The sequence below is a fragment of the Amblyomma americanum genome, chromosome 3, assembly GCF_052857255.1.
Source record: "Amblyomma americanum isolate KBUSLIRL-KWMA chromosome 3, ASM5285725v1, whole genome shotgun sequence".
NCBI classification, from domain to species: Eukaryota; Metazoa; Arthropoda; class Arachnida; order Ixodida; family Ixodidae; genus Amblyomma; species Amblyomma americanum.
The window spans coordinates 96,268,878-96,294,497 of record NC_135499.1 but is presented as its reverse complement, the minus strand read 5'-3'; the positions used below and the strand labels follow the sequence as shown (position 1 = coordinate 96,294,497).

The 25,620-nt window shown below is 47.7% G+C and overlaps 1 protein-coding gene across 1 annotated transcript in view; it reads right to left on the bottom strand.

Annotated features, from left to right (window-relative positions):
• LOC144123152 (uncharacterized) overlaps positions 1–22,826 on the bottom strand; it is a 127,242-nt gene extending 104,416 nt beyond the window's left edge. The window contains exon 1 of the mRNA XM_077656035.1: positions 22,742–22,826. The gene's annotated coding sequence lies outside the window, so the exon portion shown is untranslated. The remainder of the gene's footprint in view (positions 1–22,741) is intronic.
• Positions 22,827–25,620: the final 2,794 nt, after the last annotated feature.

Here is a 25,620-nt window from a genome sequence, read left to right as displayed (position 1 = left end):
GGGCTCTGTAAACAGCCCGCGCAACAGACAAAAGTTAAAAATAACAAGGGAACGGTTTTCCTATCTTCTTCTTTTATGCAGCCGTTTCCTATTATACATCCTTCAGCAAAATTTTATTTTTTAAAAATTGAAAGAAAGGAGCACATACTTATAGGGAACATGCTGCATGGTGCTTCAGGACTCCATCCAGTATATTTCTTTTAGTGCTTTGCGGATGTACTTACAACTGCAGGAAACGAATAAATAGACCTGAAGAATGCGCGAGGAGTTCCTTCACGTTGTGCTATTTCAACGATGCGTTCGTATTGACCAATTATTCAGCTGTTCTTACAGAGATTTTCAGGCACGGTTGGCATTCTAGTGCCGTCTTTTGTTGTATTTTCTGCACTTTTAATACTCTAGCAGTAAGGTCCTAGTTAACTATAAAATACGACTTCGGCGTTGTCAGCGTTTTGGGCTAAAGATAACGAACATGACTCTGGCATGTGGTGCCCAGAGGCAGGCGGGCCATCTAGGTCACGTGACCTTACGGTGTCATCACAACCTGCCCACCGGATTCCCTATCGCAACTGCCCAGCACAACTGCACACCATGGCAGGTGGTGGTTAAGTGAATGATTAGACGCTCGGGAAGAGCAACCTGGGCCGCACAATGCCCCGCTGGGAGCATCTGCCATCGCAGGGCAATGACGCATCGCTTAACTGCTGCATTACTGCTACAGGAGAAGTATGAGAACTCCCAGCGATCCATGAATATCAAGTAGGGAATGACTTTCTGCACATTTGGTACTCCTGCATATTTGGTACTTAACCAATCACGCTTTCGCTTCATATCCCTAAGGCGGAGCTGAAGTGTCTCTTCCAATGTTTGCTTCCCGCTTCTGCTGTGCCTTTGCGTCGCCTGAAACGGAAGAAGATTTGGCGCCCCGCCAGGTCTGCCATAATTACTGCATTAGAGACATCAGTGACAAGCGTGATTAAGCTCCATGTTTTTCAGAAGGAAATGCTGAGCTCCACTGGGTGTTTCGAAGGCCGCCGTTCCTCATGGGCCCCGTGCCAGGTATGGTGAGTCGGACGTCCTCGTGCTTGCTTAACAGCGCCACGTAGGGTTCCATGTGCCCCACACATCCCAGCAGCGGGCGCCAGGAACTCCGAATGAGTGTATGTGTTCGTGTCGAAGTGCTCTTTTGAGCAGCTACCTGCCGGCTGCATCGTCGAGAGGAACTGCTGCTGTGTTTTAGCTGCCCTATTTTTGAAGACAGCGGTGCGTGATTGAAGCCCAGGGCACCTTATATAGCTTACAAGCGGATCGCAGTCCTGGGCTTGCATCAGGCACTCCTCTTAGAGGGCTGACCTCTCGCATGACCGTACACAGAGTGCTAGTTCACGTCGTATCGGATATCCGAATGCGGCACGAGCTATAGGAGGCTACCCTTGACAATGGCGGTCTGCCCAAGGTGTGGCAGCTGAGGAATGACAAAAGCATCGCCGGCTCCGTACGGCTATCCGTTTACATTTACTCGCCAGCTGGAAGAAACAAGCACGCTGCTGAGGAGGAAGCTTGCAGGTGCACAATCTTCAATACCGCAGCGCGAGAAACTCTGGCTGCATGTGGACGGCTGAAGGTGTGTGTCCTACGTGCAGTGGCGTACGTGCAGAAATTTGGGGGAAAGTCTCATTGGTGCTGTGTGAAAACAATGAAAATATTTGGTTTTCGACTGCCTCGTACTCAAGGACAACCAATTTCGAGCATTGGGACCTAGAGACCTTACATGGCTTAAAACCGGGGTTTCAGCATGGCCGGGAGCTTTTTCGTTTCTCTTCTCTCTCAACTACGTGATGTAAATGAAATAAATTGTCAATCTCTTTTGTCTGGAACCGGCTGCTCCTTATTCCGCACATCGAAGGTGAAAGCAGACTTCGGACACAATCACGAAGCACGAACAATATCGTTCGTCTCGAGGTACCGACCGTTGCGCCTTTTTAAGAACTGGGATGTGGTTGCAGCTCATCCGAACTTACCCGTTCCCTGACTCAGAAAGTTCGAGCTAACGGCTATCGGGCAGCAGTAGCCCTTATAATGTAGCTGCACTTGTTAAGTGTATAGCGACATCATTGACTGGAGGCCTATCTCTTTAGGTTGAATTAATGAAGCGCTTCATGGCAGCCGAATATTTTTAACTTGTCCTTGTATGCAATGCCGCACACTGGATAGAAAAATCTAGCAGGAACAGACATGCACGCATACTCGTGGCTTCAAGGAATGCCCTTTAAGAAATTCAGTCGTGCCGCTCGATATGCCTGTTCTGTTCAAATTATATCTGGAAGATGGCGTCATCGCTCAACTCACTCAAAAAAAAAAATTGGACGAGACACTTAAGCGCAGCGCTAAGGAGATGACGCGACAGCTTTGTGGCTAAACGCCCATATAGAGCCCCGTTTAACCACGCCATATGATCGCGCCTGCGTAGCCTAGGAAAAGCATGTACGACTCGGAATGGAAGGATGCTGGAGGGGACGATTCCCTTCAGCCTCCCCTCTGATTTGAGAAGGCCGAGTTGGCTGCTTCCCCCAACTTGGCCATGTCACGTGACGTCGCACAGTCTCACGACCAATCTGTACCCGGCTATGTCACCTGGCAGCTACCACCTTCCAAATCCATTATTGTGATTTTTTTCGCTCACAATGCCGACGGCGCAATTTTTGGAGAACGGGACCTTTAATGCTATCGCGTTAAAGCCGCAGCCGATCCTGGCTCCGGGACTACGGAGAGGACTGCACAGCTCATAGGAGCCAGAGAGGAGTTTTACTCTGGAGTAAAGCCGGCGAGCCCTCCTATGTTCCATCAGCCGGTTGCAAAGAAGACAGCAGCTTATATCGCCCCCTTAGGAAGGCGAGCACCTAAGGAGATCCGATTCCAACTTTGCGGCTGCAGTCCTCCCAATGAAATCCTGCGCTCAATGCAACCACGGTAGGAGTGACATCATCATCGTCATCATCATCAGCCTGACTACACACGCTGCAGGGCAAAGACCTCTTCGATGTCTCTCTAATTAACCCGGTTCTTTGCCAGCTGCGCACACCTTATGCCTGCTGCGTTCTTAATATAATCCACCGACCTAACCTTCTGCCGCCTCCTGCTACGCTTGCTTTCTCTTGCAATCCACTCGGTTACCCCTAAGGACCAGGGGTTGTCTTTCCTTTGCATCACATGCCTTGCCCAAGCCGATTTCTACTTCTTGATTTCGACTAGGATGTCATTAACTAGCGTTTGTTCCCTCACCCACTCTGCCCGCTTCCGGTATCTTCACCTTACACCTATCATTTTTCTTTCCGTGGCCCGCTGCATTGTTCTTAACTTAAGCTGAACCCTTTTCGTTAGCTTCCACGTTTCTGCCCCGTAGGTGAGTGCCAGCAAGAGACAGCTGTTGTGCACTTTTCGCTTGAGGGATATTGCTAAACTGCTATTCTTGATCTGAGAGAACCTGCTATATGCTCTCCACCCCATTCTTATCCTTCTAGTTATTTCATTCTCATGATTCGGATCAGCGGACACTACCTGCCCTAAGTAGTATTCCTTTACTACTTCCAACACCTCGCTTGCAACTGTGAACAGCTGTTCCCTTGCTAGGCTGTTGAACATTCTTTTGGTTTTCTGCGTGTTAATTTTTAAACGCACCGTTTTGCTCTGCCTGTCTAAATCGTTTATCATGCTTTCAAATTCATCTCGTGAGTGACTCAGCAATGCAATGTCATCAGCGAATCGCAGATTAATTGGGTATTTTTCATTAACTCTTATTCCTAACTGTTCAAATTTCAGGCCTCGGAATACTTCCTGTAAACAGGCGGTGAATAGCATTGGCGAGATCGTATCTCCTTGCCTGACGCCTTCCTTAGTGGAATTTTATTCCTGACTTTATGGAGGACTACAGTAGCTGTGCAGATGCTTTAGATATCTTCCAGTATTTTCACATAAGGCTCTTCACATCTGGATTCCGCAATATCAGTATGACAGCTGAGGTTTCCCCTGAGTCGAATGCTTTCTCGTAATCAATGAAGGTAATATATAGGGTTTGGTTTTATTGTGGGCATTTCTATATCACCTGATTCATAGTGTGAATATGGTCTATTGTTGAATATCTTTTAGGAAAGCCTGTCTGATTATCTGGTTGATTAAAGTCTAAGGTTGCCCTAACTCTATTAGCGATTACGTTAGTAAATACCTTGTAGGCAACGGACAGTGAGCTGATCGGTCTGTAAATTTTGAGATCTTTGGCGTCTCTTTTCTTCTGAATTGAGATAATAATTGCGTTCTTCCAAGCTTCTGGTACGGCGGAGGTCATAAGGCATTGCGTATACAGGGTGGCTAATTTTTCTAGCACAATTTCTCCTGCGTCCTTCAACAGATCTGCTGTTACCTGATCTTCACCAACTGCTTTTCCTCTTTTCACTGCTCCCAAGGCTCTCTTCCTCTTTTTTTACTGACGGGACGACGCATTGATGTGCGGTAATGTATCTCTCGTTAGCGCTCTTATTAAATTCACTATAATATAGATTTGTGTAGAATTCTTCGGCTACTTTAACTATCTTATCCACATTGCTAATGACATTGCCCTCCTTGTCTCTTAAAGCATACATCTGAATTTTACCAATGCGTAGTTTCCTTTTGATCGCTTTCAGGTTACCTCCGCTCTTTAGAGCATGCTCGACCCTCTCCATTTTGAACTTCCTTATGTCCGCTACCCGGCGCTTATTTATTAACTTCGATAGTTCTGCTAGCTATATTTTGTCTGTAGGGGTAGACGCCCTCATGCTTTGGCGTTTCTGAATCAGATATTTTGTCTCCTGAGATAGCTTGCCGGTATCATGTCGAGCCGTCCTACCGCCTACTTATACTGCACACTCCGTAATGACAGCTGTCAGATTATTGCTCATTGTATGACCATTAAGACCATATTCCTCAGTTAAGGCTGAATATCTGTGCTGCAGCGATATCCTGAGTTCCTCTATTTTCCCTCTTACCGTTAACACGTTAATGCACTTCTTCACTAGCCTCCTCCGTTCCCTCCTCAAGCCTAAGCTAATCCGAAACCTTAACATTCTGTGGTCGCTACAGCGCACCTTTCCGAAGACGTCCACATCCTGAAAGGTGCCAGGTTCAGCGCATAGTATGAAGTCGATTTCAGTTTTAGTCTCACCATTGGGGCTGTTCCAGGTCCACTTCCTCTTCTCTCGTTTGCAGAAAAAGGTATTCATGATCCATAAATTATTTCTATCTGCGAATTCTACTAATAACTCTCCCTGCTATTCCTAGAACCTATCCCATAGTCGCCTAGCGCCTGGTCGCCAGTCTTCTTCTTGCCCACCTTCGCATTGAAGTCGCCCATCAGTACAGTGTACTGTGATTTTACTTTGTTCATTGCCGATTCCACATCTTCATAGAAGCTTTCAACTGTCTGGTCATCATGGCTGGATGTAGGCGCCTAGGCCTGCACCGCTTTCAGCTTGTACCTCCTATTGAGCCTTATTACGATTGCTGCCACTCTTTCGTTAATACTATACAACTCCTCTACGTTGCCAGCTATATCCTGATTAATGAGAAATTCCACACCAGGTTCTCATGTATCCGCTAATCCGCGATAGTAAATTATGGGCCCGTTCTTTAGTACTATATGCGCCTCACCTGTTCTCCAAACTTCACTGAGCCCTATTACATCCTTCCAATCGGATGAATGACCGGGAACCGCCAATCCCGAGGGATGGCATCGCCCTACCCAGGTCGTACATCCGCACGTGTTCGCGCCCCACGCCACGTCAACAAGAAAGACATTCCCGACGCCTGAACCTTGCACGCCTTGCCACTGACCCTTGACAAGGAATTTCGGACGATTGCGGGAGCTTAAACAGCACCGATTGTACCCTCGCCTTTGTCTTCGATGCACATCGGCGAGCGTCAGTTCTCTCCTCGCTATATGCAACTTTCGCGAACTTAGCCTCCCTTCCAAGTTTCTCCGTTTCTCACGCACGATTCAGACATCGGCGCGAACCCAGCGACATCTACGACCACTGCTTTGCATTCCGACTACCCGACGCCGCCTGAAGCGCCTTTCTCGATCCGCCAGTATGACCAGCGCTCGCGCGGCGAAACCGGCACGCGAGCCGTCGACAGAGTTATCACGTGATTTCCCAACTATATTGAATATATATAGATCAAACGTAAGCAAAAATAACTAATAAATTAGAAATCAGTTTGCTTAGGGACCACGCAGCACTTAGTGTACCGCAATGCAGCGCGGTGCAGGACAAGAAAGGGCAATGTCAACGTTTGTGCTTTTCTTGTGTCCAGATCAAACTTTATGCTTCTTTATTGGATTTCTCACGCACAGTTGCATCTAGTGTTTCTAGTTTTATAAACATCCCTCACACAGGAATATTAGTGGTGTAAACAAAAACAGAGGCGCTAAGCTCTGGAGATGAAAGATTTCAACCTGTCAGAAGATAGCATGCAATTACACTGCCACGTTGTAAAGATAATGAGGAATTACTCACTTATTACAAATTTACTCCACCATGGGGGATTTCTCTAAACATTCGACCGGTCATTGTTTAAGCTTTAATGGGATAGCGTGAGAACTGTCGTGACAGAAAAATGCCTCCGCCGGATGTCAGAAAATTGCCTTATTGGTGGAAAAAGTGATGACGCTCGGGGTGTCACGTGATCGCCAAGTATCAATGACAACGCGCCGACGATTTTGAAAATTCACCACTATCGGAACAGCTTGGAGGCTGCGACAGAATCGAAACCGCTACCAGAGTGGGCAAGAGCTTAGAGCGTCAGGTGGGCGGTTGTTAAATAATTACAATAATTTTTGATCTCGAGCGGGATCTGAAGCCGCATGGTGTGAACAGGTAGGCTTGGCTGGCCACAGCGTTAGACCACTACGTCATCACCGCAGCCAAGCATCCCACGTGTTCTGCTGCCATCCACTCGCACTATGCTTAAGATGTCGTCCTTTTAATGAACTTCCATGAGTGTGCAATGGATATGCGACAAAGCGCTATCGCATCGCTCATTTAAGGTGACTTAAGCGGCCCCATGATTTTTGGCGAGCGGTTGACAACCGCTCGAGACTTGTGTAAAGCGATACTCATGACGTCGGGAGGAACAATTTCGCCCGAAAAACGCGCACCGATAGGTGCACAAATGGGCATTTTCAAAATTATTTCGAGATACCAATTCGCTTCTGAGTACTTGTATCCGGCATTTATGCTCAACAGCCTTTACACACCCTACTGCAAGCATATTACAGCCACCTTCAAACCGTTGCAGACACCTTTCAAGCCATTGTTTTATGGGCGCAAGAGCGCCAAATAAAACCGATGCTCCTACGACTTTCATTAACGAAGTGATGTGTTCAGTGGCCTCAACTAAAAAATACCCATTGCAGCCGAGAACCTTTTGTCCAGACGCAAAACGATAATGCTATGTGAGCGACTTAAGGAGCTGAGAAGGGTGTCTCTTGGTTTCAGGTCGCGCTATAGTGACGTAAATTAATTTTTTATCTAATTTCCGGTCCTCACCTTAAATTTCGCCATGACCTATGCGAAAACTACAACGCATACATAAAGGCACTGAAGGTCGTGGCTTCACCTCCAAAGTTCTGGTTCTCAAGATTTTCCCTGCTAGTCATTTAGTTGCCAAAGCCCTTTTATAACATGCCTGAATTTTGAAAGAGAGACAACTGAAGGCAAAAATTAAGCGCGGATAAGGCAAGTAATAAAACAGGTGTATAAATCTGTGCTACATTTGCTTCGCACAGCGAATGAAAGAAAAAAATAAGGATTGGATGCTTTCTCGGCTTCTGCGAATGCTGACGGATGACTGAAATCTTGCCAAGAATCCTTCCTGCGATTAGTATAACTACCCGTAAATTTTGAGCAAGCGCCCCCCCCCCCCCCTCTCCGCCGCACGTATGACGAAATTACCGGCAAAGCGAGGGGCTAGAGGGGGTGCGCTATCCCGGAATGGCGCCGAAGTTCAAGATGGCGCTGACAAAATTTTCCCGCCAGAAAAAAAAAACCGCAGTGCACATAGACTTCAAATTTTATTTATCTGTGGGAACATGAACTTTATTAGGCAAAGATATGTTACATCCTCTCCAGAAAGAAGTCTGTTGCTAACTGCGCGTCGGCCGCTTCTTTGGCGCTCAAAGAACTAGAACAGTGCATCGTCCACGCATTCACCAAACACCGGCGCGCCCTTAGCTTTTGTCGAAGTTAGGCTTACCCGTAGTTTTGCGGTAGTAAATTGACAATTTGCGGTAGGAAATTGTCCCATTCCCGTTTCCGGCCGACATGTCGAGACGTCGGGTGCACGTTTTTGCCGCTTTCTTGATGCCACTGAATGACCTCTATTTTTTTGGCACTGTGCAGGAATGCATAGTCGACCTGACGCCGCCAAAACAAAGCGACAAATTGGGCGTGGGAACCGGCTGATTGGAGAGCAAAGCAGGATCAGATTGGATCGGATTCTTTTACTGGTTGTGGGAAGTCATAGTTGCCTGGGCGCGGTGAGTGAGAAGGGCGCGGAGCGTGGTGGCAGAATGGGGGAGAAGGGAGGCGGGGGCTGCACGGGTCTAGGCGCTTGCTCGGAATTTTACGGTACACATGCAATGTGAGAAAGCCATTTTTTACTGTACTTTTAAAGCGAAAGCTTTATCGGCCGAAAACTCGCGATTTCATGAAGCGGCACTCCATCGAGGCATGTGACGTCACAACGCGCGCCTCGCCGCGAAAGTTTACTGTGCTTCGCGCACTCGCCGCGCCATCTGGCATGACGTCACTCCGCGCCGCTCGCCGCCCCGGCGTTTGGTAGGACGTGACACCGTGTTCCTCGTCGTTGCCCTCGCCTCTGCTCGCTTCGACAGCTGCGTCGCATGCGTGATAAGATGTCACAGGATTGAAAAGGAGAGCTGGCGTGAGTTTCAACCACAGTTGTGGAGACAGTGTGGACGGCGACAATTCTGATAAGCTGGAGGAGGCCTGGAATCGACAGCGGAACGAGATGAAGAGGAAACGAATCGGCCAGGAAAGAGACGAACAGCGCGCCGAACGAGTGGCTAAACGCCGCCGTGAATATTCCGCCGCGAGGCAGGCATGTTTAACGTCCGGTATCTCGACCGCTAGCAGAAGCGACAGCAGCCGGAGGAGAGACCTGAGTCCTGCTTCACTGAAGACGTCCCGTGATTAACGATGAAATGCGGCCAAGAGAATTCAGCGGTGAACTCAAGAAACCGAATGCCAAAGTGCCGTTAGCCTAGCGAATAGGCGTAAAAGTGGCGCGACCGCTTAAATCCTTGGATAGCCTCTGTGCTGAAATGAAACATGGACCTACAGGTCATATTGGATGTTTATGTCTGTGCTTCATACGTTGTAGAATATGTGAACAAGGCCAACCGGGGAGTTTCACACTTGCTTTCGCTACACATATCCTGGCATAGCCGAGCTAAGCCACTGCTATTTTTTAAAGCGATCTTAAGTGTGGCTACAATGTACAGGTTGGCCAGCCTTCTAGTGCTTGCCTCATTAATAAAGTATTTTGAACATCTACAGCTTTTTTTTCGGTACAGAGTACTTAGCAATAAAAACTTGTGCAAAATACTTTGTATTGTTTATTGTCGGGTTCCAAGAACAGGCGGAAGATCGTGGATTCTGCGTTTAATCTATGATTCTCAGAGAAGTCGCTGCAGAGTTGTTTCAGTTTTATCACCGAAACCGCACAATGCACTTTAGAGATTTCTCGTGAGCGGCCTCATACGCGATCTTTCATTAAGGATTTTTTATAACATTCATAGTTTGACTGCAGGTAAAAATGCACAGTTCGCTGCTAGAGGTATAATTCAGAAAAGTTACCAGGTTTTATAGGAGCCGCCATGCATCAGATCAATATGTACTAGTAGCTTGTAGCGCTAAACAAGTGCTTTGAGCATCCGCTTCGCATGCGGAAGTGCAGCGTTCGATCGCCAGAGCCAGTGGCGAAAACACCTTGGATCATAACGCTTTTTGGCCATAGATGCCCTAGCGCCATAAAATTCAGCGCTCAGCATAATCTTGTTCTTTCTTCTATGCTTCAAGGGTGCTGACTTTTCCCAGTCACTGGACGTGTCAACTCCGATTCTTTAGAAGAGTCCTGGAAAAACTTTTTTTTTGTCCAGCAATGCACGCAATGTACGTTCGTTTTCGTAGTTAACTTGACAGCAGGTATCCGGAGCTTATACATTCAAACAATTTATGTTTTCTCTTGTACAGTTGGGACCACTACAATCCGTGAGTTCTCGCAGGTAACTTTTTTCCTGACTAACGCCAACCTACATGCGTCCAGCTTTGTTTTGCGGAGTGACTCTTTTCGGCACAGTGGTTCCCATGTTGCTGATCCTTGTTTCTCGTCGCAGCGTACGCATACAAGTCGAAGAGTGCCCCATCGCGGTACGCGTCAGAGCCACCGCTTTGCTGAATTCCCTCATCGACGACACTGCGGAACCGTGCTGCGACTTTCACGCGCACGTTTGTCGCCGTTGGGACGCGTGGTCACCTTAGCTACGTGGACTTGAGCGCGCAGCAGATGGCCAGACGTGCTGGCCGCAGTCTTCTCAACGCGATTGAGTGCATCTAGCTTACCCGCGACACCCGACTCGTGACTGAGTCTTATACCCCTGTCACACGGGCATTTCGAGGGCCCTCGAATCGATAGTCTATCGACTCAAAGGCGATCGAGCGCTGCTACACGGGCAGTTTCAATGGCGATCGAGTCAATAGACTATCGAGTCAACGGAGTAGCGCAGAACTCCATCGAGATTTCGAGGGCCTTCGAGCGGTGCCCAAGGTTGCTAGCGTTGCTTCGAGCGGCGCCAAGCGCACTTTTGTACACGACACATTCACGGTACAAAAGAATGAATAAATATTATTCGCCTAAAGTTTAATGCAAGCAGTCTGTACTATAATTTTAAAATTGTATGAAACTGGTTTTGAACGAATTAATTTTGCGTCGCGGTCTTTGCGTTGCTTGCGTACTTAGCCTTGACTACATGGCGGCGCCCTGCCCGCTCGCTACACAGCGATAACAGCTTCGTCGCTAATCCCTCAACGCAATTTTGTGTTCTAAGCTGTTGTATTCGCCTTCGATTTGCCCATTCTTACCCTCGCATAAATTTTCAAGAGACAAAAAGCTCTTTTTTTCCAGATATCAAGGCGATTTCCCAGGTCTTAAGCCTGACGAAGCAGCGCTCCGACCCAGTTGGACTGGCTTGGTTTTGGCTCGCCTTGTATTAGAGTGGCTACAGAGTGTCTGCAACTATCCGTCGCGTACGTGCCATTAAAAGGGTTTTAAACGACATGCGCGTATACGTGTATTTCAGCATTTAGTATACACTTATCACATATTTTTGTTATTTTTGCAAAATCCAAAGTAACGATTGTGGCGCCACATAAGCTTGGCGTAAGACACGAGAACCATTTCAATGGCCATTGAGATTTGCCGTGTAGAAGCGACACAACTCCTTCGAGTTCGATGGCGATTGAGAATTTCGAAGACCCTCGACTCGATGGCCATTGAAACTCGCCGTGTGACAGGGGTATTACACGTTGTGCTCGTCTTTCATAGTCGAATTCCGCAGACAAGCTCTACGCGCGCTGACGGTGCAGCTTCTTGTCGGCTTTAGCGGTCACCGCCCAGTGCTCGTCCGTCAATCTGCCGTTTTGTAAGCAGGCCGGACTTGTCTATAGGTCAGCACATTCACATTTTGTTCGGAGGTATGTTGTGTCCTGGTAACATCGGTTACTTAAGAGCCTTTCTAGGATAAGCCAGTGCGCAGAAGGCCCACCTGTCTTCGGATGTCCGTTTTGGTCCGTGAGTGAACTTATTTGTAACCACGGCATCCCAGAGCACTGGGGACACTAAAAGCCTTTACATTAAGAAGGGCAGTGGATTCTCACGGTAAGGCTCAATGCATCGGGAACTGAAGGCGGCAAGTTTAGCGCTTATAAGAGAACAACTCACCGCTGAAAACTGGTTAGCAGCTTTCTCGCTGACCTGCGGACAAGCTAGAAAGTTACCATTTATCTATCATATGACTTAGCGCTTTTGCTTCTATAAGAAGTTAAGAAACCGCCATTGCTAATATCGTTTAATTCGCAGGATGGCTAAAATTTCATCACTCCTGTTGTTATTTGATCTTTCTAACACATTCTTCTCTGAAATGCCGTGGCCTTGATGCAAAAGTAGCAAGTCACAGGCGATTGCCTCTGTCTAGTATGATCGTCAAATGCTCATTGCGAAAAAGAAGCTCAGTGGATGTCTCACGCGAGCCAGCTCGTGACGTTCTGGACAGAAGAAGACGAGCAGCCCTATCGAGAGCTTTCATGGAAAGAAGCGTCCCGAAAGACCCGATGTCGCCAACGTCAGATTCCAGAAACGACGACTGCACAGCTGCGCCGAGAGAATTGGAGCACTACGAGTACAAGAACGAACCTCAAGGCTCTCTCTCGAGCAAGGAAACTTCCGGTACCGACGGGGACAAGTCTGCCGCCAGTGCTTCCACCGGCTGTGCCAGCTCAACGGTCGCCGACGCTCAACGTGAGGAAACTGCAGCTTTTTTCGGGCGCTTGATTGTCTGTGAGCAATGCACCTGTTCCGTTCTTTCATTGATACGCATGGCATTTTCACGCTTCGACTCCTTAGACTTATTTATCTGAGCTTTCCTAGGGTTAGTCCAGTTCGCCCGCCGTGTGGACGTTCATGAGCCAATGTGGAAAACGATTTGTAACTAGCCGGTTAGAGCAGCGACCAGTAAGGTTCGTTACTCTGTCGGCGACGCCATGCATGATGTTCTGCAACACAGTTTTGACGTTTCTTTCTTGCTTTTGGCTACCGCTGTTTTCACGACAGTATCAAGCAGCTCGAAAACGACACTTTCGAACTTTGGGGCTTAGTATTTGAGAGAAAAACTCAAGAATTTAAGGGCAGCTTTTCTAGATAGCACTTTTAATTTCGAAAGAACTGTGGAATATTGTGCGCTACTGTTCCGTACGTTATGCTTAGCAAACTCTTGCTTCTAATGTTTGCCCTGCGTTCGCGCAAAAGGTGAAAAGTGCCTTACGAAATTGGTGGTGGACGTTTTTTACAGTAATTGTAAAGTAGGTGTAGATTATTGTGAGACACATGTGAATATACTGTTGGGAATAATCTAATCTTCTTACACGTAGAAAAATCTTGAAATTAAAGAGCACAAACCTACAAACGTCGAGGGGGGATTTGCGGGTATACTTTTTGTTATGGTGCAAAAAATGCAAAAAAATGTGCTAAAAAATTGCAGACACAAACAACTTTCCCCTAAAAAAAAGAGCATGTCTATAACTTCTGAGTATGATTCCAGATAAACGAACATGTACGCATTCAGTGCACGCATAAATCCGACCAGGAAGCTTCGAAACGCTGAAATCGTGCAAAAGCGCTACCTCAAGCTTTCTTCTTTCAGACTTGCTTTGAGATTTTTATCCATATTTGGTACAAAACCACCGGAAATATTTTCGCGATTTAATTTAGCGAAATAACACTTGTTGCTATAACATAAAAATAATGGCACCTCAATATTGCTTATTTGCAACATTGGTTTCTCTGCTTCCCAACAGGACAAACGGAGGCCGGAAATGATGACACTGAGAATTTCTCTTCAGTTGGCGCTTCTAAACGAAGCGCCAGAAGTAAGGCAAGAAAACAACGGCACAGTAAGGCTTCGTCGGCTGCTGCGAAAGAAGGACATATGCGCGGAGACCGTAGCCACAACGATGAGTCACCTCGTGCCGTTTCACCCAAAGAGCCGCCTAGGGTGGACCGAACGGCTGACGCCTTTCCTCGTTACGAACGAGACAAAGTTCTTGCCCGTGGAGAGAGGAGCACTGGTGTCTCATCATATACGTCGGGCCACAGTCCACAGACGTCAGGTTTGCCGTCTAAAGGAAATACAGGACTATCTATTTCCAGCGACGTTTCTCTACGACGTCCGAGTACCTCACAGGCATTCCCCACTTGTGGCCAGGAAGGCTCTACCCTTTCCAAGAGGAGAACTACCTCCAGTCGCATTAAACAAGCTAAATCGAAGCCGCCAGGCCCGGCACTCTCTACCATTATTACTCCGGCAGAAATGCTGTCTCCCAGCCGCGATGTTCACATCTCAGCCACAGCGGAAGACCAAAGAACTACCTCAGACGGAATGGCCATTGCATGTCCCAAGGAGGAACAACCTGGGCAATTCCTATCACCAGATAAGGCGGATGTGACCCCGCTCTCCAAAGTTTGTTCACATCTGGCTCCATCCAAACTGGAAGACAACACATCAGAACGACTGGATACCTCGGGGGCTGGTCTTAATATGCTCTCGCCTCAATATCCCACCCATACAGATCATTCTGAGCTTCCATTTCTACAGGAGACGTCATTGCCGTCCCCGCTACCTGCTTCTCTACCAACGACGTATGTTCCTGAGGCTTATACGACTGCAACCTCCTCCACAAGCGATGTGGTGTTCCAGTCCGGTTCACTGCTATGTCTACCGACGTCTCCTCCAGCAGTTTTTCCTAGAGGCGCGGACGCTATCAGCGACATTACAAGTATACCGACGCATCCACTCTACGCGGACGCTGTGTCGAACACTGTCAGCAGTGAAGCAGAGTTGCCCTCGGGAATGGTGAGTGAATTCTGGAATTGCCTATTAAACCCCTTCTTAGTTGTCACCCTGAAGGGTAAAAAGTTTCTCCTTCGATGAGTAGGAAGTACTGAGCAAACTGTAAAAATGATTGGTTTTGCATTTTGATTTCCTGAACGCTTGTAATGGCAACGATACATTAAAGGTGACGCATGTCACAAGAGCAGAATGTTTCAAATGCGTAATTATTCATGGTGGGGGAAGGTAGAGGCAGTAATACTTGCAGGTTGCCAATTTACAAAAAGAGCAGAAACACTCAACGAAGTGGAGAAGAACGACAGAGGCACTGTTCTCTCCACTTCATCCTGTGTTTGCGCTGTTTCTTTTTGTAATGTTACACAAACTAGCCCGCTACAGCACCCCTTATATCTCCAACTGAAGCATATGTCTTGTTCTTATACTGTGAACAAGAGGTAAATAGCTCTTCGCGATTCTAAACCGATCGTAACGCAGAAATATGAGCAGTTAGGTATTTCTTGATTGTTAGAAACATCATAATTAGACCACGCGTATGATTTTCATTTTTCGGCATCACACACTTCTGCCTGTGGAGGAGGCTCGAATATTCCATTCTTATGTTGACCTGAGTAACTCTTAACGCCGAATCAGCGCACTGTCTCCAGATTTTCCACACATGTACTTAGTGCCATGCTGCATTTTTCCCCTAAACCTATCGTACGAATTTCGCCGCTGCTTTTACAAGGCAACCCGCCACGGTGGCTCAGTGGTTAGGGCGCTCGGCTACTGATCCGGAGTACCCGGATTCGACCGACCGCGGCGGCTACGTTTCGATGGAGGCGAAACGCTAAGGCGCCCGTGTGCTGTGCGATATCAGTGCACGTTAAAGATCCCCAGGTGGTTGAAATTATTCCGGAGCCGTCCACTACGGCACCTGTTTCTGTCTCTTTCACTCCCTTTTTTATCTCTTACCTCACGGCGCGGTTCAGGTGTCCGCCTATATATGAGACAGATACTGCGCCATTTCCTTTCCCCAAAAACCAATTATTAATATTATTATTAGAAGGCAGTAAAAACTATAGGGATGTTAATTAAAGGTATTGGAGGTGGTGGAAACAGGAATCCTCGAAGCTAACATTGCATGTGGGACGAATCATGTCAGAGTGCTAACTAAACTGGAGTGAGATGGCACGTCTTGGGTGCCTTCGTCCAAAATAGCAAGAGGAAACAATAAGACGACGGTAGAGTAGGAGGAATGCCTTTCATTGCTGGTCGGTGCATGTTACGAAAACCTCGAAATCATCCGACATTACCTTCTGCTTTTGCCCCGCTGTCTTTACCTTTCCGGTGACACCTAGGGCTGTGTTCTACTGTGTGGGGAGCGGTTATTCTCACTTCTTGAGTTGCGCTTCCATGTCACATATGCTTGCTTGCATATCTTTTAGGAGATTGATGTCTTGAGAGAAATAGCCTGTCTGAAGCAAGATCTATTACCAGTTGCAACCAACAAGCTTAATCCAAGACGTGAGCACTAGTGATCGCTCCTTTGAACTAGTCAGCAACCATAGTTTTTGGTAATCACGTATGCAGGTGCTCTATGTCTAAGAGAAAAATGGTCTCTCTGCTAGGCTACTTGGCTGCGCACTTAGATGTCCTTAGATTGCCTGCAAGCAAAGAGACAATACAGCAATGCTGCTCGACGCTAACCTCAAAGGACTGAACATGCTCTCTTCTTTGTCTCCATTCCAGGTGGATCAATATGTGCTGCCATCAGTTCTCGAGACGTTGCCCACGCCGGAACTGCCTGCGTTGCAGCCAATCGCATATCCTCCCGAATCCTATACGGCGGTCACTCCACAGCTCAGCGCTGTGGTGTCAACGTCTTTTTCGTCACACTGTCCAGCGACGTCACCTGGCGAAATCGTCTCGAAAGACACAGATGCTCCTGGTACAACCACAAGCAGCGTATCGCATCGTGTACACGTAAACTCTGTGTCACCCGTCGTCAGTGGCAAAGGAGAGCTCTCTTCGGGGATCGTAAGTGCACGCGTGAGCAGCTGCGCAACTGTTCCGGCATGGCCTAGATCAACGCTTATTAGAATTGAAACTATAACCCAAGGAGATAAGAGACATTTACTGCAAGCCTAGAAACACGCATACGTATGCACATAGACGAAAAAGATGATTCTAAAGCCGTCCGTGTTGAGGAGTACCCGCTTACGCGTGCCGACCATCGTAGGTCTGCCACGGTCGACACAATGTGCGGTCGTAATTCTTTAATCAAGCTTTTTGCATATTGTGTTTATCACCATGCCACTACTGACTGTCGAGGAGCTTTGATTTCTTTGGACAGTAATTTTTCTTTGGCCGGGCGTTTGAACGCAATAAAAGTGACATCTTTATCTTTATTAGTTTCAAGTTTTAACTGTGCCTCGAAAATTCTCTTCTGATGGACAATTTGAACTGCTATGAAGGACTGACCGGAAACGAATAAAGTCGACTGAAGCCTTAAGTAAAATTAAGATTACCGGGGCTTATATTTAGGAGCAAGGAATTAATACTGCGGTTAACTTCGTTTGCGAAGCATACTAATTTTGTTGGCATAATATATGATGTATTCCCTCATGTCCGTGTAACCGTCGATGCAACTACTACTGGTTCGTGATTTGTAATGAACTACTACCGATTATTCTCTGCAGCAGTTCATTAAAAATGACGAACCATTCAAGAACTGATAACTCTCGGTAGAAGTTCTGAGCCGTGTATTCTATACACGGCTTAACTGATAACCGGTGAATCGTTGGAGCTGTGGACCGGTTCTTGAGCTTTGGTTTGCAATTATAGGCGCCGTTACGCGAGATTGCAATGATTTCGGTATTTTCTCTGGATGGAACTATTGTTTGCTTAGTCAATAAAGGCTCCGCGTTCTGATTTCATCAGTCGTATTTTCTTTGCGGCAGATTAGAGCTGTTTGCCCAGATAGGCGCATACACGGCTGCACAGCTCAGAAACACGAGAGAACAACTTAAAACGCAGTCAGTCGACAGTCGGCGTTTAATATTCTATAGATTTCATACTAGACTATGTCTTTTGGCAATGGGCAAAGCAGATTTTTTGTTCTGCCTTCGGGAAAAAGCAACTACAAAATATCTAGTGTAGATAAGTTTTTGTCAAATTGGACGGCAAAAAAACTGAGAGGGGGAACGTAAAAAGCGGCAAAAACATCACTTAGACCGCGAAACATTTTTTTCTTCCGAATTCAGTTTAAAAAAGGATACCGAGGCAAGCTTTGTCATGGTCACCTGTAGCCAATGCGAAAGCGTGCCGAGTTGTTCATTTCTGTTGGTTTGTCACCATGGGACTCACAGCTGCCTGTGCCAGTCTAAGGAAGATGGTCAGGACAGGCGCTTCTCTTCGACGCTGCCGCGGTTCCTGTGTTTATACAACTCTAAGCTTGATCAATACCACTTTTGCTACATTTTAAATGGACCTCATAGAGGACATTTTATTACCGTGAGGCCATTACTTTCCCGGTTTTGTTTTGCGCGATCGTCATGTTGCTTATGACTTTCACTGTACGATACGTTATCAAAGAACACAAGCTGATCAAACAACAATGAATCATTTCCTTGTATTGTGTGATTATTTTTCCGTGTCCCTATAATATATCAATTGCTAAAGCACGTATTGTGCTAACGGAATCCAGCATGACCGAATTATCTCAAAAGAGATATTTCTTATACCAAAAAGTAACTGTTACCTAACCTTACACGTATATTTAAACGCCTCTAAATGGGAATACACGGGACTGCGAAATTGCATCGTTAAAGCGGGCAGTTGATTATAACGGCCGCGCCCCCTTTTACATCCAGTTGAGTAAGATCATCATCTTGAGGAAAGCCAAGCTTTATTCATGGCGGGTACTGCATGGAGTCAGAAGCAGAAGTCGTGAGAACTTCGCGCCACTCTACTTGCTACTATGGCTGGCCAGACGTTTTCAAGCTGGCAAGTACAGTGTCGAAAGGTCCGGGGGTTACGCAAGCAACAGTTTCAGAGTGTCAAAGCACATCTATAAATAAATGGTTCATTAACACTCTCTCTCCTCTTCGGTCGGATTGAAGTCACTTTCCGCTTGGTCAGATCACTGTCCGATTGGGAGTTGCGTGCGCACGCCCCTCGGCGCCAGCGCTGCTGCTGTCGTTTCTAGTTACTTCTGCATGTATGTGTCCTCTCCAGTGTGTGTTTTTATGCGCCAGATGCCACCACTTCGGACCGAGTGGCGCCGCCAACCACATTCAAAGCGAACGGCAGTTGTGAGTCGGTCTGTCTGTTCATCGTGCCCCCCCCCCCCCCCCCCCCCCGTTGGTCAAACAGCTCGGAGGGAGAGGGGAATCGAGGTGGCAACGTAGGCGCGAATTGGAGCGCTCTGGCACTCCGCATGCTCGCAAGAGCAAAGCTGCGTCGGCTGCTTGCGGACCAGTCGCATGCACGCCCTCTTTTCCTAGCGCTTGATCGCCACTGTGCCAAATGATGTCATTGAGGAAAGCCCTAATTGGAGGATGTGGCTTTTGCGTCATAGGTCACACAAGGAGAAGCGCGACGTGGTATGCATTTGGTCAGAGCGCGCTGCTTTCATTTCGGACGCTCCAGAGCCTCGTGCCGCTTTAAAGGGACAGGGAGGAGAACTCTGTCAAATCTGTTTTGTTAGCAAAATCTGATAGTTCGGCATTTCATTGCTTTGTTGTCACTTGTCCGGGAGCGAAAGATGCATTTATTTCAAAGAAATTTGGATTAGACGTTGAAAAAGTTTTTCCCGTCGCTCCGATTCAAACTCGGGGCACTTTTATGACGTCACGGCGCACTTTTATAACGTCATAGGACGGAGTGACGTGAAACGTGACGTAAACGCAGACTCCGTGATTTGTGGCGGCTAGCAGTGCTGTCTAGCAGCAGTCGAAATGAAAGCTACCGCCACCGCACGTTGAAGGCATTTATCGGTCGTCGCTATCGTCGCTTCGTTTACGTTTGCACCGGCGTCTTGGTAGGTTTACGATGGATCCCGTTCCCGAAACCGACCTACTCTCGAGCAGTGGGAGGCCGTGTTGGTCAGCTCAGACTTGGGAGTTAAAACCCGGGTCATTGAATGGGCTACCCAGGTCGCTGTCAGCCGTGGACTGATAGCCACCTAGCACGGATCGTCTGCATTCTGCCTTTACTGACGAATTAAATGTTTTCCAATCCGAAACCGACGACGAAGTTCTCGCAAAAACAGCGGCCTGCAGTTCAGCGGCCTCAGCCCCACAGAGCGTGCAATGCTTTTCAGGGAGCACGGTTAGGTTAGTCGCCGGCGGGTCGTTTCCCTCTTCCGCCATGAGCGGCCGTTGATAAATAAATACCGTAAACCCAGTGCGCGGAGTCGCGAGGGTCGAGGACAAGGTCGGCGCGTCGCGCCCATCGGAGGCTGGCCGGGGTTTGGGGCCAATTGACTGCGATTCCTTGAACGGCGCTGTTGCACAGTGCAGCAGGTGGCGTAGAGGAGGTTTCCCACGGTTGTAAGGTTCAGGTTATTTATTTATTTTTTTTTTTGCCACAAAAACGGATGGGCGCTCAAGTGCGCTCGCGTTTAAAGTTGGCGGCTTGAAAGTAAAGCCGACGCACGGCGATTCAATGGGTTCCGCGCGTTTTCGATGGCACGGGGTTCACTGGATCGGGCTCTCTCGCCCACATGCATGTACCTTCAGATGTGTACTGTGAATGGATTAAATTAGGCGAGAGCTACAATATAAAAGCTCCGCCAAACTGCCAAAGCTATTGAATGGAGCCGCAGACAAACGAGTTGGAGGAGAGCGGAGCCAGGTCTCGGCAGGTTCCAAATCTCTTTCTTAACTGTCTTGTATCTTGTTTCCCGTCCCTAATAAACGATTTCCGTTAAGTAGTTTGAAGTTGACTCACACAGCCGGGAACGTTTCTCTGGGCGAGCGTACGAAGACACAAGTGCTCTTTATGCTGTTAACTGCCTTGTACGGTCACCGACCATCGTGCCACCATAGTTTTTCATCGACCATGGCAATCATCTGACCATCCTTAACAGGCTCCTTCAAAGGTTAGCTAGCACTTGAAGCGGCACTTGAAGTTTCTCTGCTGTTCGGCGCTTGTAAATCGTGGCGCGTCAAAAACAAAACCACAGGGCACGCAAAGCTCATAGACGCAAAGCGCCATAACAAATCGAAACTCTCCAGGCCGCCTGTGGCGCCGCCAAGCATCGGTTTTCTTTGCTTCCAACATTCAGGTTGTCTTTTGTCTGTCTTCCTTGTGTGATAAAAGTGCACTTTCGGTTTCAAAACAAAACTTAATTCAGTATTGAACCGCGCAACCTTCGTTTGTCAGCCTCAGAGATTCGTGGCACCATGTAAGAAGGAAAACTCCTTCAAGGTGGCGTCTCTTGTCTTATGACGTCATCACGTTTGTACTTGAGAGATTGGCCTGTGGTGGCGACACCTGCATTTTGGTTCTTGCTATTTTCTACCTTTCAAGAGCTTTGTTTTCAGTAAGAGTGGCGTTTTTGTGATCGCGAGCTGGTGTTCTATCGATACAAGCCAACTCCAATTTCTCCTCAGTGTCTTTTTAACAGTAACGCCATGCCAGGGTAAATTGTTTCCAAAATACGCTTTGTGTCTTGCCATGATGGTTCCTTATAAAATGACAAGTGTGCAATCAGGAACCCGAAACAGGCAAATGCGTTGTTGTAGTCGTTGCAGTGGTATTCACATCGCATTATTAAGGCCATAGCGTTTAATGACTCATACTCGCGTCCGTTCGTTATATTTTATGACACGTGACATTGTGATATAACGTGATCACTCCGCCACACTCGCGCCAGCTGCTTCAAGCGCGGCAAATTCACATCAGTGCAGTGTGTCGCAAGCAGCTTTCGCCTTCCCGCAGTTAAGAGATATCTAAGTGCCTCCAACGAATTTTTAGAATAGGAAAGCAGTCAGGAAAATTGTTTTCCTTCTTTAAACAAGGTCGATCGCAGTAGTAGCGTTTACTGTAGCGGCGTTTAAATGTAGTAGGTAGCTCCGCTAAGCAACCGAAACTTCAAGGCTAACGGTATGTACAGTAGAGCAGCCAATGTTTCTGGGATGCTAATGGGAGAAAATTACTTCAGAGCTATCATGCACGCCAGCCGCACGAACTGACTGCAAATGTAATGGGACATGCATGTTACGCTCTGAGGTATCAAGAAAAGGCATCTTGGCCATCAGGTAGTGCTAGAGTAAACCTGCTGCCGAATTCTTGTATACCGTAAACTTTTGATGTTAACTGCTCATGAAAGAAAGTAATAGGCATGCACATATTAGCAAATGCGTAAATTTAGAGATAAACTTGCAAAGTATGAAAAACAATGATACATCATGAATGCTCAACGAAAGTGAATTCATCCCCAGACGTTATGCTTCTAAAGAAAAGAATTGTTATAAGTGAACCTTAGCACTGTCAGCGCCACAGTGTGGTGTTTCCAACCCTGTTTTTGGCGCATAATAACTTCAGCTGCCCATGCGCCATAAAACATGTGTACACAAAACTCACCGGGATTGTATGATTTCAGTTCTCTAACGTACAATACGATATCCCGCCAATGTACTCCAGTGAACGTTTAGAGAGCTATCCCGTGGCCTCTGCGCAGGTGTCCGGCAAAGATCTCCTGTCATCGGAGAGCAAGGAGGAGCAGCGAGCCAGGTCTGACTCTCTCAGTGCCGGCAGCGCGGCAACGCGACGGAAGATGACGGTGCGATGTGAGCGGAACTCATTATGCCTCCATGCGCACACGCTGTGTTCGGCTGTGATTGAAACGTATTAAAAATTAGCGCAACATTCGAGGACAGCGTAAGAGTTTATATAAGCTATTCGTAAGCGCGCAAACACAGCGCTTCTCTACTACATACCACGTAAATTATTGTAAATTTCATCTCTTAAGAGCAGGGTAACCAATGAATGAGCAAGCATACTGCAGTCCTTACGTACAGTGGTGATCAAAAGTTCCCAGGCCGCTCTGACCGATCCAGGAGCGGGGGCTCTCCGCTCTCGCGGCGCTGCTATCGCTCGCGCGGCTCGGCGTGCGCCGGCTGCGAAGGAATGCGCTGGGAGGGTGTGCATTCCCCTCCCTTTTGCTCTAGTTGATAACAAAGCCTCACAAATGCTAGTGCGCCGTTCGCCTTCGCTGTTCGCTCTTCACATCCCGCTGCGGCGCTTCGCGGGGCATTGCAGAGGAGAGTTTTCCACCAAGTGACGCGCCATACTAGCGGCCATATTCAGTTACACTATGTGTGCTTCCCGTACTTTTCGGCTTCCTGCCGTACGATATAACGCGTTTACCTACACATGAGCTGTGTTCCGGCTCTCTTAGCCATTTGCGTGACTTCCCACCTGCCATTTCGGCGCGGAGCATTCATACGTTCCGCGGCACCCATCAAGAATATTCTCCGATCTTGTTTGTGCCGATACCAAGGCTACGCCATATCAAGTTTAAAAATAGCATAACACGTAGAAACCTATAAATTCGACCCGGCCAAGCCCGAATCGACCGTGCCAATTACGTTGGTGACCTCCAATTAAGCATCTCTTCTCTTCTTCTTTCACACCCTCCTTCATCCCTTCCCTTACAGCATGGTTAGCGTGTCCTCCGAGATATGCGAAACAGTGCGCCATTTCCTTTACTCAAAAACCAACTTACTCACCTCCAATTTGGTACCGGTTATTTCCAAAGAGTGTCCCGGCCCAACCCCGAAATTTGACCTTCGCCAATTTGCACCAAAATCGGTGTCCAAGCCTAGCTTAGCGTGCCAGATATGATGGTAACCTCGTAATTTGGCACGGATCATTTCCAAAAAGTGGCCCTGGTCAAGCCCGAAATTGACCTTTCCCATATTGCACCAAAATCGATGTCCAAGCAAAACTGAGTGTGCCAGACGTGATGGTAACCTCCAAATTTGGCACGGGTCATTTCCAAAGAGTGTCCCGGCCCAACCCCGAAATTTGACCTTCGCCAATTTGCACCAAAATCGGTGTCCAAGCCTAGCTTAGCGTGCCAGATATGATGGTAACCTCGTAATTTGGCACGGATCATTTCCAAAAAGTGGCCCGGGCCAAGTCCCAAATTGACCTTTCCCAAATTGCACCAAAATCGATATCCAAGCAAAACTGAGTGTGCCAGACGTAATGGTAACCTCCAAATTTGCCACGGCTCATTTCCAAAAAGTGGCCCGGCCCAACCCCGAAATTGAGCTTTGCCAGTTTGCACCAAAATCCATGTCCAAGCATACCTGAGTGTGCCAGACGTGATGGTAACTCCAAATGTGGAGGTCACTATCGTGCCGGGCATGGTCAGTTATTGTAGGACATCGATTTTGATGAATTTTGTCCAATGTCAATTTACGCAGGTGGCCCGGGCCAGTTTCCGGTTATGAGCCGTGCTAGGCTTGGAGGTCACCATTGTGCCGGGCACAGTAAATTATCCTTCGACATCGATTTTTGTACTAAGTGGCCAAGGTAACATTTTGAGGATGGCCTGGGCCAAATTTTTGTTTAATGACCCGTGAAAACTTTTGAGAGCACCAATGTGCTGTGCGCGATCGATTACAGTCGGACATCGGCTTTGGAGCGCATTAGCATAGGTGTAATTGCAGGGGTGGCCCGGGCCACTTTTTGGGAAGGACCAGTGCCATATTTAGAGGTTGCCATCACGTCTGCCGAACTCAGTTATGCTTGGATATCGATTGTGGGGCAAACTGGCAAACGACAAACTTCTGGGTTGGCCAGGGCCACTTTATGGAAATGACCCGTGCCAAATTTCGAGGTTACCATCATGTCTGGCACGCTAAGCTAGGCTTGGACATCGATTTTGGTGCAAATTGGCAAAGGTCAAATTTCGGGGCTGGCCCAGGACGCTTTTTGAAAATGATCCGTGACAAATTGGAGGTAAGTTGGTTTCTGAGGAAACCAAATGGCGCACTGTTTCGCATATCTCGGCGGCCACCCGAACCATGCTGCAAGAGAAGGGATGAAGGAGGGTGTGAAAGAAGAAGTTAAGAAATACCAAATTGGAGGTCACCAATGTATTTGCAAGGGTTGTTTCGGGCTTGGCCGGGTCGAATTTGAAGGTTACTACGTGTTATGCTTTTTTTCTAAACTCGACATGGCGTAGCCTTGGTATCGGCACAAACAAGATCGGAGAAGATACTTGATTGGTGTCGCAGAGCGTATGAGTGCTCCGCGCCGAAATGGCTCGTGGAAAGTCACGCAAATGGCTGAGAGATCCGGAACACAACAAATGTGTATGTAAACACTTTATTTCGTACGGCAGGAAGCCGAAAAATACGGGAAGCACACATAGTCTAACTGACTATGGCCGCTAGTATGGCGCGTCACTAGGTGGAAAACTTTCCCCACAAAGGAACCCCACAGGGGTCGGTGATTTCGCCCGTGCTCTTCAACCTAGCCATGATCGGCCTGGCCAAAGGACTAGGGGAAATCGAAGGCACACAACATGCCATGTATGCAGACGACATCACGGTGTGGACCAACCGTGGATCGCTAGGAGAAAAACAAGAGAGACTACAGAGAGCCGCGACCTGCATTGAAGAATACGTGAAGGCAAGGGGTCTAGCGTGCTCGACAGACAAGTCAGAGCTACTCAGAGTAGCGAGGAAACCCACGCAGGCGAGCCTAGAGATCAATCTCGAAGGCCAAAACATACCAGAAAGAAGCACCATAAGGATTCTGGGCATGTGGCTGCAGAGCAGCGGCAAATGCAGCCACACGATCAGCCTGCTACAGAAATCGACCGAACAAGTCGGCAGAATGATAAAGAGAGTCTCCAGCAGAAGACACGGCATGAAGGAAGA